Source organism: Salvelinus sp. IW2-2015, linkage group LG20, assembly GCF_002910315.2.
Source record: "Salvelinus sp. IW2-2015 linkage group LG20, ASM291031v2, whole genome shotgun sequence".
Taxonomy (NCBI): domain Eukaryota; kingdom Metazoa; phylum Chordata; class Actinopteri; order Salmoniformes; family Salmonidae; genus Salvelinus; species Salvelinus sp. IW2-2015.
Window position 1 is genome coordinate 55,110,274 of NC_036860.1, and position 12,838 is coordinate 55,123,111.

Sequence of the window (12,838 nt, forward strand, 5' to 3'; positions counted from 1 at the left end):
TTCTTCTTAACCTCATTGAGCATTCTGCCCTGTGCTCTTGCAGTCATCTTTGCAGGACGGCCACTCCTAGGAAAAGTAGCAACAGTGCTGAACTTTCTCAATTTATAGACAATTTGTCTTCCCGTGGACTGATCCTCAATGATGTCACCATCGCCATTGATTCTTGATTCTACGCAATATTGTGCTGCTATTTTTATTGACTTGTCCAAAGCTTTTGATACGGTAGACCATTCCATTCTTATAGGCCGGCTAAGGAGTATTGGTGTCTCTGAGGGGTCTTTGGCCTGGTTTGCTAACTACCTAACTCAAAGAGTGCAGTGTATAAAGTCAGAACATCAGCTGTCTCAGCCACTGCTTGTCACTAACGGCGTACCCCAAGGTTCGATCCTAGGCCCCAGGCTATTCTCAATTTACATCAACATCATAGCTCAGGCAGTAGGAAGCTCTCTCATCCATTTATATGCAGATGATAGTCTTATATCCCTCCCCGGATTTTGTGTTAAATGCTCTACAACAAAGCTTTCTTAGTGTCCAACAAGCTTTCTCTACCCTTAACCTTGTTCTGAACACCTCCAAAACAAAGGTCATATGGTTTGGTAAGAAGAATGCCCCTCTTCCCACAGGTGTGATTACTACCTCTGAGGGTTTAGAGCTTGAGGTAGTCACCTCATACAAGTACTTGGGAGTATGGCTAGAAGGTGCACTGTCCTTCTCTCAGCAGAAATCAAAGCTGCAGGCTAAAGTTAAATCTAGACTTGGTTTCCTCTATCGTAATCGCTCCTCTTTCACCCCAGCTGCCAAACTAACCCTGATTCAGATGACCATCCTACCCATGCTAGATTACGGAGAAATAATTTATAGATCAGCAGGTAAGGCTGCTCTCGAGCGGCTAGATGTTCTTTACCATTCGGCCATCAGATTTGCCACCAAAGCTCCTTATAGGACATATCACTGCACTCTATACTCTTCTGTAAACTGGTCATCTCTGTATACCTGTCGCAAGACCCACTGGTTGATGCTTATTTATAAAACTCTCTTAGGCCTCACTCCCCCTTATCTGAAATATCTACTGCAGCCCTCATTCTCCACATACATCCCTGGGTCGCTCCTCTTTTCAGTTCGGTGCAGCTAGTGACTGGAACGAGCTGCAACAAACACTCAGACTGGACGGTTTTATCTCAATCTCTTCATTCAAAGACTCAATCATGGACACTCTTGCTGACAGTTATGGCTGCTTTGTATGATGTATTGTTGTCTCTACCTTCTTGACCTTTGTGCTGTTGACTTTGCCCAATAATGTTTGTACCATGTTTTTGTGCTGCTACCATGTGTTGCTACCATGTTGTCATGTTGTGTTGCTACCATGTTGTTGTCATGTTGTGTTGCTACCATGCTGTGTTGTCATGTTTTGCTGTTATGTTGTTGTCTTAGGTCTCTCTTTATGTAGTGTTGTGTCTCTCTTGTTGTGATGTGTGTTTTGTCCTATATTTATATTGTATTTATTTGTAATTTTTTTTATCCCAGGCCCGTGTCCCCACAGGAGGCCTTATGCCTTTTGGTAGGCCGTCATTGTAAATAATAATTTGTTCATAACTGACTTGCCTAGTTGAATGAAGGTTAAAAATAAATAAATAAATAAATGAACACCAAGGCTTTTAGAGATACTTTTATAACCCTTTCCAGCTTTCTGCAAGTCAACAATTCTTAATCTTAGGTCTTCTGAGATCTCTTTTGTTCGAGGCATGATTCACATCAGGCAATGCTTCTTGTGAATAGCAAACTCAAATTTTGTGAGTGTTTTTTATAGAGCAAGGCAGCTCTAACCAATATCGTCTCATTGATTGGACTCAATGTTAGCCGACTCCTGACTCCAATTAGCGTTTGGAGAAGTCATTAGCCTAGGGGTTCACATACTTTTTCCAACCTACACTGTGAATGTTTAAATTATGTATTCAATATAGACAAGAAAAATACAATAATTGGTGTGTTATTAGTTTAAGCACACTATGTTTGTCTATTGTTGTGACGTAGATCAGATCAAATTTGATGACCAATTTATACAGAAATCCAGGTAATTCCAAAGAGTACACATACTTTTTCTTGCCACTGTAAATATGCTCAGAGTCCCATCTCTTCTGCTACACATCTATCAAAATGGCTCTGATCTTACATTTAGCCTCACCTCTACCCAGTGGAACATTAATATCAATTATATATTGTTTCAAAGCTCTTTTGGCTAACTGGTCTACAATTKCATTCCCTTCCACACCCGAATGTGCTGGGACCCAACAGAATCTCACTATTACACCCATTCTCTCAATTCTCCAAAATAACATTAATACCTCCAATAGTAGGTCACTCCTRTTAGATTTACAAGATTATAAACTATTCAATACAGACAGAGAATCTGAGCATACTATAATTCTAACAGGTTGTACGTCCTCCACCCACTGGAGGGCAACTATTATTGCCAACGGTTCAACTGAGTATACTAACAGTTCATTGTTAGTGTTCTACATATCTGCACATCAAATTCAGGAACGGAAACGCCTGCTCCTGTAAGCCCACTATCTGGTTCCTTGGATCCATCTGTGAAAAGCGGTAAAAAAGGATAAACATTTCTACCAATGTAATTGTCAACCAGTTTCCCGATATCACCGACTTCTAACCAATCTTTCCTTTTCTCTACCAAGGTTATATCAACAACAGGATCTGGGAGTAACCATGGAGGAACATCCCCTATCATCACAGAAGGACCAACCTCTAACTCCCTCAAACCACTCTCATCAGCAAGCTTTCCAACTGTCCAACTTAAACCACTGCCTTGTCTACTAGTATATTCCCAACAGTCATCTAGAACAGTAGCAGTGGGATGCTCAACCTCACAGCTTTTCAACAACTTTTCAATAAGCGAATGACCATTTTTTACACCATATATCAAAAGGCATCTCACCTGCCTCCACTAGTAAGGCACATACATATGTTGATTTAAATGCACCAATACATATACTTAAAGCTATATGCTGGTTTCTGTCCAGTTTCTGAAGCCAAGTATTCGCCGCTGTTCCATAAACTATACACACGTAATCAATTGCTGTCCTGATCAGAGCCCTAAAAATATCCGTAATCGATTGTCTTTCAGCACCCTATTGCCAACCAGAGACCGAGCGCATAAGATTCACCACCTTCTTACACTTTGTTTCAACATTTAGRATGATCTTTCCATGTATACCGCTCATTGAACCATAGACCTAAATATTTGTACTTAGAAACCCTCCCCATAGGCTGTCCATACAGAAACAACTGTATATTATCAGCAACTTTCTTCTTCGAGAAGAACATACAGCAAGACTTTGCCACTGACAATTTAAAACCCAAATCAATCGACCATCTTTCAACATCCACTATAGCTTGTTGAATAGATTTGATCCCGAGAGACATTCTTTCCCCTCTTCCAAATAGCTCCATCATCAGCATATAGGGAAGCCCCAATACCCCACCTACATTCGAAAACACATTGTTAATCATAATATTGAACAAAATAGGACTGATAGCACTGCCTTGAGGAATACCATTGTCAACTCCATAGGCTTCAGATAAAATGTATCTTATTTTAACCCGGAAGAAGCGATTAAATAAGGCCAAAACCCGGTTATATAATCTCCCACCAAAACCAAGTCTTTCCATTCTCTCCACATAGAGTCATAATGTAAAAAAAGACAGTAGACATTACTTCATTCATGACCAGAGTTTTTTCAACTTCATTGTTCACCTTTATTAATGCATCCAAAGTAGATCTACCTTTTCAGAATACACTTTGACTCAAACCTCCATGTTCCAGGAAATATGACAATCTTTCAACTATCATCTTTACACAAGTTAGAGGTCAGTGCTACTGGTCTATAACTATCAGCACATGAAAGGTCCTTACCAGGCTTTACAAAAGGTAATATTACTGCACGTTTCCAACCAAAAGGTATAACCCCCTCACTCCAAATCGTATGAAATAATCCCAGGAGAACATGTATGACCTCATCAGGTAGATGCTTAAACATTACATAGCACAACTGATCATGACCCGGGGCTGTATATCCACAGCCTATTAAGGCTGAACACATCTCATGTATGGTCAAATCAGGATCCAAAGAAGAGTTAACAGTATTCATTTTCTTATACACATTAACATGAGCATTTAAAATGTCACACCTGTTTTGCTTATCAAATCAAATTTTATTTGTCACATACACGTGTTTAGCAGATGTTATTGCGGGTGYAGCGAAATGCTTGTGTTTCTAGCTCCAGCAGTGCAGTAATATCTACCAAGTAATATTTAACAATACACACAATCTAAGGTAAAGGAATGGAATTAAGAAAATATAAATATTTGGACGAGCAATATCAGAGCGGCATACACTATGATACAGTAGAATAGGATACAGTATATACATATGAGATGAGTAATGCAAAATATGTAAACATTATTAAAGTGTCTAATGTTCAATTTTTAAAGTGGCCAGTGATTTCAAGTCTATGTACAGTTGAAGTCGGAAGTTTACATACACCTTAGCCAAATACATTTAAACTCCGTTTTTCACAATTCCTGACTTTTATTCCTAGTAAAAAATCGCTGTCTTAGGTCAGTTAGGATCACCACTTTATTTTAAGAATGTGAAATGTCAAAATAATAGCAGAGAAAATTATTTACTTCATTTACTTTACTTTTATTTCTTTCATCGCATTCCCAGTGGGTCAGAAGTTTATATACACTCAATTAGTACTATTATTACTATTATTCTGACATTGTCACGACTTCCGCCGAAGTCGGCCCTTCTCCTTGTTCGGGTGGTGTTCGGCGGTCGACGTCACCGGCTTTCTAGTCACCACCGATCCATGTTTCAGTTTCGTTTTGTTTTGTCTGTATTACACACCTGGTTTCAATTCCCCTATCATGTTCCCTATTTAACCCTCTGGCATACATTTCTGTTCTGTCTGTGATTGTTTGTGTCGTTAGTGGTTGCTGTAGGTGCATGTGTGTTTGTTATTATTCCTATGTGGAATTTTGCGTGTATTTTGAGTAAACTCCGTTGTTTTACTCAACACCTGTGTCCTGCGCCTGACTCCGCTACATATCTGCACACAATCGCTGACAGACATTTCACATTCTTAAAATAAAGTGGTGATCCTAACTGATTTTTACTAGGATTAAATGTCAGGAATTGTGAAAAACTGAGTTTAAATGTATTTGGCTAAGGTGTATGTAAACTTCCCACTTCAACTGTAGATGCATGAGTTAGATTGTGATTGTAGATTGTGAGGTCCAGGCTGGATGTAACCCCTCTAACAACATCAACTCTTGTACAACCACATTCATCGTTAAGACATACTAATGCTCGTTTCCATCGTATCTTCCACAATAGTACCACTAGCATCTGTGTGCTTCCCCATAAACTATTACGTGCATTAAAGTCGCCTCAGCATATCTCTCTAGAGCCCAATTCTCCTGATATTTCATCAAACATCGCTACAGATAGTTGATGACAAGGGTTGTAAAAAATGTGGAACTTAATATTACTACCTACAGTGTAGATTTCCACCATCACACGTTCAGATGGGATAGTTATATTACCATATACAAGACCTTCTCTTATGAATGTAGCACAACCACCACCCTGTCCAATTGATCTATCAGATCTGATTGAACAATAACCAGGAATAATAAAATCAAGATGTGGTCTAAGCCATGTTTCTTGAACACATATCACATCAAGTTTGATCTCTAAATCTATTACATATTTCTTAAACTCCTGACCGTTAGCAACAGATCTTCTGGCATTCCACTGAAGGATGACAAAAGCCATAACTCTAATTATCATCATACTGAGACATTCCATCCATCCAGTATTATTAGGAGTCAACATATCAACAATCATGGCAACAGTAACATCTGTTACTCCTAAAAACTCTGTTGCTGCTTCCACAATGATCTTCAACTTGGCAGTTCTTCTTTCCACAAACGCAGTCAGGTTGATAACCTTTMCAATGAAAGTTAATCTAAGTAACTATTGAGGTGTCCTTTGAAACAATACATTTGTGAAAGCAAGATTTCTGAGCTGGTATTTGTGTYGACCAACAAAAGCAACAGTAGGTCTACTTATTCCAGGAGTAACCTTATTATCTCCATCATTCTGCATAATAGTTCCACCAATCTGGCTTGCAGCCTCTGCATAAGAGACATGAGTGATTTTATATCTTTGGGCCTCTCAAGCCTCTTACAACATTTAACCTTGACATTGTTCCCACATTCACCCTAATCRTGTTCCCCTCCACACTTGGCACATCTTTTCTTTCCTTTGCACAGAGCCACTACATGTCCCATTCTTTGGCATTTAAAACACCTTAATGGATGTGGGACAAACTCTAACAGTAAAAGCCAGGACGCTCATCTGTACTTTCTTAGGTACAACCTTCTAAAACATGAATAATACTGACAGGCTTTCACTTCTTCGCCTCCCTTTCTTACTGAACAGCCTTTTGGTTTCAACCATTATGCCCACCCTCTACATTTTATTTTATATAATCTAGGGACATAGATAGTGGAAGTCCAGAAATGGCCCCCCTCAGCATAGCCAAAGCTCCAGGGAAATGACTTGTGATTTTCTTCCCCATGAGAGTTTTCATTTTCAGTATCTTCCCTTGCTGAACATGGTCAGCACAGAATATTAACAGTCTACCATTACCAATGAACCGGGCTAATATGACTTCCCTTATCTCTTTCTTAACAGCATTGGTTAATTGAATAGGGTGTAGATGAAACACAATTACAACTTTCCATTCCAAGCAGTGGGGCCCCTTATTCATTTTAAATTTCTTGGGACTTGCCTGTTTTGCATGTTATTTTGGCATTAATACATGTCACATAGTTTGCAAACAATGTAAAAATACATATAATTGAGTTAATAAATCCACATACAAAACCGGTCTCTTTTTTGTTTTCTTGAGTAAGGAAGCTCCAAAATGCAGGCGTTTCAGCCTAGCTCAGTGCTTTCTGCGCCACCACCACGTTGCACAGTGATTGGCTCAGTGTTCTGTCACTCATGGGGACACTACGTCATCGCCAAGTCTAAGGGTAGAGCTAGAAAATTCAAGCCCCTTGTGTGCTGCCATAGAGTTACATTAGAAGTGCCCATCCAAGAAGGCTCAAGGTCATTGGCCACAGATAAAATGATGTCAAATCACATTATATGTACAGTAGCTTTGATTGGACTGATCATGACAACATCATACTTTCAAAATCTTAGCTAGCAGTTATCATCATGAATCAAGTCGACAATCTACTGGCAAATCATTTTAAATCCTTGTCATATGAAGACAAATTATGAAGAGAAATTATAGATAATACGTATTGCTGCTCATTGGCCATTGGATATAAACATTACACAAGTTGGAAATCGGGAATTCAACAATGAGTGGTTTGGAAGGAATCAGTGACAGTGGCTAATTGCAAGCATTGCAAAGCAATCACTAGCCTGCTATTCAGTGGAGTGGCTGTGTGGTCCCAAATCTGGGATTAAGGGGCTCTTTTCCAAGTTTAAAATGATAAACCTTCAACATTGGCCATGCTGTCAATGAAGCATGATTTGTGCCGCRCACAAAACAACTTAACTCGGAACTGCAAAAACTTGACTTCAGTGAGTTCAAAACAACTGAGAAGTCAGGAGTAAACAAGCTCCGACTGAGAAAATACGTTTTAAATGGTCATCCAATTCTGAATTGTAAATCCGGCCTCTTTCTAGAGCTACAACCTGAAGATCAATGACGTCATCATGATTCAACATTGTTTTTTCCCGAGTTACCAGTTGCTTTGAAAGCACCATAAATCCAGAGAATGCCAGACTTTGATGACAAAATTGTCCCACAGACGACCGCCGCAACACTTTCTTGAGTGAGCACAACAAGGGGAGTCCAAAAATGTATTGTATGCTGCTGCATAGATAGCTGTCTGAATCGCTGTGACCCCAACCAACCTCACTACTCACTGGACCCTTATGATCACTCGGCTAAGCATGCCTCTCCTTAATGTCAATATGCCTTGTCCATTGCTGTTCTGGTTAGTGTTTATTGGCTTATTTCACTGTAGAGCATCTAGCCCTGCTCATTATACCTTATCCAACCCTTCAGTTCCACCACCCACAAATGCGATGACAACACCTGGTTTCAATTATGTTTCTAGAGACAATATCTCTTTCATCATCACTCAATGCCTAGGTTTACCTCCACTGTATTCACATCCTACCATACCTTTGTCTGTACACTATACCTTGAATCTATTTTATCGCSYCCAGAAMCCTGCTCCTTTTACTCTCTGTTCCGGACGTCCTAGACGTCCAATTCTCATAGCTTTTAGCCGTACCCTTATCCTACTCCTCCTCTGTTCCTCTGGCGATGTAGAGGTGAACCCAGGCCCAGGCCCTAGCTCCACTCCTATTCCCCAGGGCCTCTCTTTTGATGACTTCTGTAACCGTAAAAGCCTTGGTTTCATGCATGTTCACATTAGAAGCCTCCTCCCTAAGTTTGTTTTAATCACTGCTTTAGCACACTCTGCCAACCTAGATGTCTTAGCCGTGTCTGAATCCTAGCTTAGGAAGACCACCAATAACTCTGAAATCTCCATCCCTAACTACAACATTTTCGGACAAGATAGAACGGCCAAAGGGGGCGGTGTTGCAATCTACTGCAGAGATAGCCTGCAGAGTTCTGTTCTACTATCCAGGTATGTACCCAAACAATTTGAACTTCTACTTTTAAAAATCCACCTCTCTAAAAACAAGTCTCTCACTGTTGCCGCCTGCTATATACCACCCTCTGCCCCCAGCTGTGCTCTGGATACCATATGTGAACTGATTGCCCCCCATCTATCTTCAGAGCTCGTGCTGCTAGGTGACCTAAACTGTGACATGCTTAACACCCCGGCCATCCTACAATTTAAGCTTGATGCCCTCAATCTCACACAAATGATCAATGAACCTGCCAGGTACAACCCCAAAGCCGTAAAGACAGGCACCCTAATAGATATCATCCTAACCAACTTACCCTCTAAATACACCTCTGCTGTTTTCAACCAAGATCTCAGCGATCACTGCCTCATTACCTGCATCCGTAATGGGTCAGCGGTCAAACGACCTCACTCATCACTATCAAACGCTCCCTGAAACACTTCAGCGAGCAGGCCTTTCTAATCGACCTGGCCCGGGTATCCTGGAAGGATATTGACCTCATCCCGTCAGTAGAGGATGCCCGGGATTTTTTTTTAAATGCCTTCCTCACCATCTTAAATAAGCATGCCCCATTCAAGAAATTTAGAACCAGGAACAGATATAGCCCTTGGTTCTCTCCAGACCTGACTGCMCTTAACCAACACAAAAACATCCTGTGGCGTTCTGCATTAGCATCGAACAGCCCCCGTGAAATGCAACTTTTCAGGGAAGTTAGAAACCAATATACACAGGCAGTTAGAAAAGCTCGCTTTTTCAAGCAGAAATTTGCTTCCTGCAACACAAACTCAAAAAAGTTCTGCGACATTGTAAAGTCCATGGAGAATAAGAGCACCTCTTCCCAGCTGCCCACTGCACTGAGGATAGGAAACTCTGTCACCACCGATAAATCCACTATAATTGAGAATTTCAATAAGCCTTTTTCTACGGCTGGCCATGCTTTCCACCTGGCCACCCCTACCCCGGTCAACAGCACTGCACCCCCCACAGCAACTCGCCCAAGCCTCCCCCATTTCTCCTTCTTCCAAATCCAGTCAGCTGATGTTCTGAAAGAGCTGCAAAATCTGGACCCCCACAAATCAGCCGGGCTAGACAATCTGGACCCTTTCTTTCTAAAATTATCTGCTGAAATTTTTGCAACCCCTATTACTAGCCTGTTCAACCTCTCTTTCGTGTCGTCTGAGATTCCCAAAGATTGGAGAGCAGCTGCGGTCATCCCCCTCTTCAAAGGGTGGACACTCTTGACCCAAACTGCTACAGACCTATATCTATCCTACCCTGCCTTTCTATGGTCTTCGAAAGCCAAGTTAACAAACAGATCACCGACCATTTCGAATCCCACCATACCTTCTCCGCTATGCAATCTGGTTTCAGAGCTGGTCATGGGTGCACCTCAGCCACGCTCAAGGGCCTAAATGATATCTTAACCGCCATCGATAAGAAACAATACTGTGCAGCCGTATTCAATTGACCTGGCCAAGGCGTTCAACTCTGTCAATCACCACATCCTCATCGGCAGACTAAACAACCTTGGTTTCTCAAATGATTGCCTCGCCTGGTTTACCAACTACTTCTCCGACAGAGTTCAGTGTGTCAAATCTGAGGGCCTGTTGTCCGGGCCTCTGGCAGTCTCTATGGGGGTGCCACAGGGTTCAATTCTTGGGCCGACTCTCTTCTCTGTATATATCAATGATGTCGCTCTTGCTGCTGGTGAGTCTCTGATCCACCTCTACGCAGACGACACCATTCTGTATACTTCTGGCCCTTCYTTGGACACTGTATTAACAACCCTCCAGATGAGCTTCAATGCCATACAACTCTCCTTCCGTGCCTCCAACTGCTCTTAAATACAAGCAAAACTAAATGCATGCTCTTCAACCAATCGCTGCCTGCACATGCCCGCCCGTCCAGCATCACTACTCTGACGGTTCTGACTTAGAATATGTGGACAACTACAAATACCTAGGTGTCTGGCTAGACTGTAAACTCTCCTTCCAGACTCACATAAAACATCTCCAATCCAAAGTTAATCTAGAATTGGCTTCCTATTTCGCAACAAAGCATCCTTCACTCATGCTGCCAAACATACCCTCGTAAAAACTGACCATCTTACCGATCCTCGACTTCGGTGGTCATTTACAAAATAGCCTCCAACACCCTACTCAACAAATTGGATGCAGTCTATCACAGTGCCATCCGTTTTGTCACCAAAGCCCCATATACTACCCACCACTGCGACCTGTACGCTCTCGTTGGCTGGCCCTCGCTTCATACTCGTCGCCAAACCCACTGGCTCCAGGTCATCTACAAGACCCCTGCTAGTAAGTCCCGCCTTATCTCTGCTCGCTGGTCACCATAGCTGCACCCACCCGTAGCACGCGTTCCAGCAGGTATATCTCACTTGTCACCCCCAAAGCCAATTCCTCCTTATTGCCGCCTCTCCTTCCAGTTCTCTGCTGCCAATGACTGGAACGAACTACAAAAATCTCTGAAACTGGAAACACTTATCTCCCTCACTAGCTTTAAGCACCAGCTGTCAGAGCAGCTCACAGATCACTGCACCTGTACATAGCCCATCTATAAATAGCCCAAACAACTACCTCTTCCCCTACGGTATTTCTTTATTTTGCTCCTTTGCACCCCAGTATTTCTACTTTGCACACTCATCTACTGTTAAATCTACCATTCCAGTGTTTTAATTGCTATATTGTATTTACTTTGCCACCGTGGCCTATTTATTGCCTTTACCTCCCTTATCTCACCTTATTTTCTCACATTRTATATAGACGTATTTTTCTACTGTATTATTGACTGTATGTTTGTTTTACTCCATGTGTAACTAACTCTGTGTTGTTATATGTGTCGAACTGCTTTGCTTTATCTTGGCCAGGTCGCAGTTGTAAATGACAACTTGTTCTCAACTTACCTACCTGGTTAAATAAAGGTGAAATAAATAAATAATAAAAAATAAATGATGTAATATGCCAGGGAGATATGTAAACTGTAGCTAAGAAAGTAATACTAAGTGTATGTTGTGTATTAAGATGTTAGTAGCCCATGTGCCTCACCCTAATAATTTAGTCTATTTACCCCTCTTAAATTCACCTACTGTTCTGACTTGGTGGTGCACATGTAGCCTATAACCTATTTTAGAGAAATGTAATCATTGAATATTGTAAGAGCTTTCATTGTCTGTTTATATGCCCCCTTTATTTATCCTACCGTTCTGACTTGGTGTACAGGGAGAGCACTGTAAGAACAGCCCGTGCTCCTGATTCTGTCGCTGTACATTTCAAAAGCGCTAAACTAATAGTAATACTGACGACGTCTGTTCTAGTTCACTCAATGTCTTAATCGAAATTACGGATTGCCTCTTATCCGCTTGTCGTCCCCTTATGCCATAGTTTGTAYATCTCAATTGTCAGTAGAAACCACATTTGTTTAAGCAAGTTAGCCATATCAGCTATGTTTTTTTTAAGGCAGTAAATGAGGCTGAATTAACGGTTTTGCTGCCAGACAAGGTTCTGCTGATAGCCAGGTGTAACAGTGGTAAAATGTTGGGATTGCCGTTGGGACATCTTTATGTAACCATAACAGTTTGTGAGCACCGTTTGTCACCGTTATAGTGCAATTAATGTATTGTTTAGTGGCTTTGTTGGCATGCATCCCACTTTTTCTTTTTTTGCCCAACCAAGATTTACATGCTAAAATCGCCACTGATTCCCGAGACATCATTCGTTTTTGTTTTTCACTACCTTCACCCTCTTCACGGTCTCAACACTAGAACTGTCACTGCTGTCAGCAGCTCTTATAGCGGGGCCATTCTTTTTTTATTTTACTTTTCACCACAGACCGTCCAGGACTTTCATCATCCCCAACCATACCATCAGAACTATCATCCACGTCCTGCACAGCTGTTACTAAAACCGCCTACCAGAATATAGAACTATAGATACTACACTGCTCAAAAAAATAAAGGGAACACTTAAACAACACAATGTAACTCTAAGTCAATCACACTTCTGTGAAATCAAACTGTCCACTTAGGAAGCAACACTGATTGACAA